Consider the following 4,875-nt stretch of genomic DNA (forward strand, 5'->3'; position numbering starts at 1 on the left):
TGTTTACTCCGGTATATATATATATATACCAATTAATATATAGAGAGAGCGAGAAATAGATAGATAGATAGATAGATAGATAGATAGATAGATAGATAGATAGATAGATAGATAGATAGATAGATAGATAGATAGATAGACTGTAGATAGCAATCTGCATAATAAATAGCTATCAACAGAGAAGCTCACTAATCGGTTTCCATGTGCAATTGGTTTGAAATGTTGGCTCGAGGCTAGCAGTTTCGGGAGTGTGAATAAGTCGATTACATCGACTCCAATGTTCGATTGGTACTTACTTTATCAATTCCAGAAGGATTATGAGAAAGTCGACCTCGGCGGAATTTGAACTCTAACCGTGAAGACAGACGAAATGCTGCTCGGCATTTTGCCTGGTGGTCTAATGATTCTGCCAGCTCGCCATCTTACTTTCCCTGTATACTCCTTTACTCTTTTACTTATTTCAGTCATTTGACTGCGGCCATGCTGGAGCATCGCCTTTAGTCGAGCAAATCGACCCCAGGACTTATTCTTGGGAAGTCTAGTACTTATTCTATCGGTCTCTTTTGCCGAACCGCTGGGGACGTAAACACACCAGCATCGGATGTCAAGTGATATTGGAGGGACAAACACAGACACACAACACACACACACACACACACACACACACACACACACACACACACACACACACACACATATGCATATATACGTCGGGCTTCTTTCAGTTTCCGTCAACCAAATCCACTCACAAGGCTTTGGTTGGCCAGGGGCTATAGTAGAAGATACTTGCCCAAAGTGCCACGCAGTGGGACTGAACCTGGAGTCATGTGGTTGGTAAGCAAGCTACTTACGACACAGCCACTCCTGCGCCTATAGTTGTCAATACGGTACATCTGACATAATAGTGGTGTTGCTAGTGGCAGTGGGATGAATATACTAGTAGTGGTGTTGGTGCTAGTGCATTGCGAGCGGTGGTGTCAGTGTGTTGACAGTGTTGGTGCTAATGTATTGGTAGAAATGGTAGTGTTAGAGCAGTTGCTGTTGTCACGGTGGTATCAGTATTTCCCTGACCGTTGTGTTTTTAAGTGGTGAGTGTATGTATGTATGTACATATACATGTATGCATGTATGTATGTATGTATGTCCTTGTGCTTGGCAGTATTACATAGTTATTTATATATATATATAATGTGTATATATATATATATATATATATTATATATATATATATAATATCTATATATATATAAACAAATAGATGCATAAATGTATATAATAACCCCTACATATATACAAGAGAGGGAAAGAGAGAGAGGAAGAGAGAGAGAGAGAAGAGAGCAGAGAGGTGGAGAGAGAGAGAGAGAGAGGTGGAGAGAGAGAGAGTGAGAGACTTTCAGAGAAATACTCGGAAACGGTAATCAATTATTTGGTTGCAACTGGCACAATTGCTGATATTCATGTTGATAGATAATTATCATGCAGATTGCTATCTATCTATCTATCTATCTATCTATCTATCTATCTATCTATCTATCTATCTATCTATCTATCTATCTATTATATCTATCTATCTATCTATTTATCTATTATCTATTATCTATCTATCCATCCATTCCAATCCATCCATCTATCTATCTATCTATCTATCTATCTATCTATCTATTATCTATCTATCTTCTATCTAATCTATCTCTCTATCTATCTATCTATCTATCTATCTATCTATCTATCTATATATCTATCTCTACATACATACATACATACATACATACATACATACATACATACATACACACATACACAAATATGCGTGAGGTGAAAGATCAGCTACAGAATCAATTTATCCAATCGTTTCAATGCATTTTCCTTCCATTCATTCGATTCAGGTCTTTATTTCATTTCATTCTTTCCTCGAACAACATCGTTCGCTGCATTCATGGAGTAATATAATTTCCTACATACATGCAAACATTCTCCTCTTTGCATCCATGGAGAAATATTATCTTCCTCGACCAAGGATTTACACCATTCGTGAATTAACGATGTCATTGGGCGATTTAACATTGCATAAAGTGATTAAGTATGCAGTATTCATTTGGAGCGAAACATTATTTGGACAGAACTACGTATTTATGATAGTGTTCTTTTCTAACATTCATAAATGGTTTCTGATATAGGAACAAGGCTTGAAATTAGAGTAAAAAGAATTAAATCGACTCCAGAACTTGACTGGTATTTTATTTGATCGCCTTCCCCACATTGGTAAATTGATACTATCTATATTAGTGGATTAACACTAATATGACAATTGTGTTCCTTCCGGTTGTCAGCCTCGCAGACAATGAGATTATACTTTGCAAGTGAGTCATGAATGACTCACTTAAAGGCATCGAGATGCAAACATAGAGAAGACTTATGGACCATTTGTCTCCGAGATACAAACAGAGAGAAAGGAGAAATTGTATGAGGAACCCATCATCACCGATAAGTTCAAAGTCTGTGACGAAAGATCAGATAAAGCAATTAAATTATTAAATAATTATCTACATAATTGTTTATACAATCAGTGTGTTTGTTTAATAGGCAGGATGATTTTCCCAAAGTAGAATAATATTTGTTTCAATCCACGATTTCACTCAAAGAAAACAACCAGGAAAACGAGATTCATAAATGATTTTTGTTTAAAGTCCCGAGAACTCATTTGGCGTAGTTTCAAATAACAGATAAATCAGAATGATTCACAGACCAGTGCTCAGCTACACATACTTTGCAAAGAAGACTGACAAATATTTCCTTCAAGTTGTGAAGTAAATGACTTTCCCGACCCCTCCTAATAACTAGTATTCCTACTAAGTAAACTAAACAGATATAGAATTACGTGTTTACACCATAAAAAGCAATAATTATTGAATGTAATGAAATGTAAAAGGGAAATAGATATTGAATGTAAATTGAAATATGAAGTTTACATCCCACAAGGGCGTCCTGGTAAGGGAGCAATCCCAATATTATCGATTGTATACAAAAAGGAAAATAAATCTATATCTGGACATCGATAACTTTTCTCAACAACATATAACAGTGCGAATTGAAAAAGATAACTTCCTGAATTGCACAGCCTAAAAACAGCTTACCACCAAAATCTTTGCGATTCATTTCACTCATTTACCAAGATCTCTGCCAATTTTCCGAATATTCCTTTCTTACAAAACTCAACAAAGTAATGCACCAGAGGAAATACTCTAATAAGAAAATCTTCCTCATTTGCTGCCCGCTTTGCTCCATCTCCATAACGTAGGCATTTCACAAGACTTCTCTAAAACGTTCCTTAACGGCTAAATCTGCAAAGCACTGTCTCTGATATTTCTCTCTGCAAGAATATTTCTCAGTTTTGGGGAAGCATTTGTAAAATCGTTTTTCTTGGAATAGAAAAAAAAGTCTATCTTTATTTCTTCTTTTGCTGGTGTCTCAAAGTTAGCTTAAATCAGTGTTTCTCAAAATGGAGGCCTATGGGACGGTTGGTCAAGTCGTTTTGAGAAAATTTGGTTTAAATGTTTGACAACTCAGCACCGTCCATTGGACGGGGGGTGTGTGTTTTGCTCGTCCCCACATATAATCGTCTACACAACGATGTCAAGTAATTTCCCAATATATACACAGCTAATCGCTATTGAATAGATGGTTTCTCAATATATAGACGGCTCCATAACACCTGATGCTACACAGCTGAGTACTTAGTTTGGCAATACATGCTTCAAAACCCTAATCTACAACAGCCCCACAAACCATTGAATAGTTTCCCAACTTAAGAGCTAGTTCCATATGTACATCACATGCACGGCTCCACAACACCTGATCTTATAAACACAAAAATCACCTGGTGTGAAATCAATCAAACTATACCTATATATGCTGCAACATTTAACAGTTATTTCACAGTGCATCCTGTCTATGCATGTTTTCTGTCCTACGCGCATTTTGTCCGTGACAACCCACACGTCTTTGGGGATTATGATGAGATATTTGGTTCGCAACACGGCAACCTTGTCATCGATTTCCTTGCCGTAATTATAAAAGCTGCTAAAATAAATCACACTCTCCCTTCTTAGCTCTCTCTTTGTCTCCTTTGTTTTCTTTTCTTTTATTGCATCTTCAACCACAACACACGTACACACACATACACAGAAACTTTATTTATTTCATTTTGCACCCTCCCCACCCTTTCTTCTTCACAGATACGTTTGAAGAACATGGGATTTGACTCACTCTTGCCTTCGCCTCTTCGCACCTTTTCTCTCTCATACACAGACACCACACACACACACACACACACACACACACACACACACACACATTTACATGTATGTACACGCGTTTGCTCAATATGCATTGACATATCCACCACTACATACATGTCCACTCCATACAAACACACTTAGACACACACACACCTCACCCCCCACCCCCACACAACACACCCACATTCACACACAACATACAGACACATACACACTCACACATACAACACGTCCTTGCGCGCACACATACACACACATACGATGATTGAAGTTTATTCTCTAAAACACACACACAATACACACACACCCTCACACAACACTCCACACACACACACAACACACCCACATTCACACACAACACACAGACACATACACACACAACACGTCCGCAAGCACACACATACACGCACATATGATCTTTGAAGTTTCTTCTCTAACGCATACACAACACACAACACACACCCCCTCACACACAACACTCCACACACACACACACAACACATCCACATTCAAGCACAACACACAGACACATACACACTCACATACACAATACGCCCGCGAGCACACATACACACAC

At 37.9% G+C, this 4,875-nt stretch overlaps 1 long non-coding RNA gene across 1 annotated transcript in view; it reads right to left on the reverse strand.

Moving 5' to 3' along the window:
* The window catches only part of LOC118763602, an 18,213-nt gene extending 13,857 nt beyond the window's left edge, over positions 1 to 4,356 (reverse strand). The window contains exon 1 of the long non-coding RNA XR_004999354.1: positions 4,313 to 4,356. This is a non-coding gene — a long non-coding RNA (uncharacterized LOC118763602). The remainder of the gene's footprint in view (positions 1 to 4,312) is intronic.
* Between the last annotated feature and the right edge of the window lie 519 nt (positions 4,357 to 4,875).

This window comes from Octopus sinensis, linkage group LG5 (genome assembly GCF_006345805.1).
Source record: "Octopus sinensis linkage group LG5, ASM634580v1, whole genome shotgun sequence".
In the NCBI taxonomy this organism is placed as follows: Eukaryota; Metazoa; Mollusca; class Cephalopoda; order Octopoda; family Octopodidae; genus Octopus; species Octopus sinensis.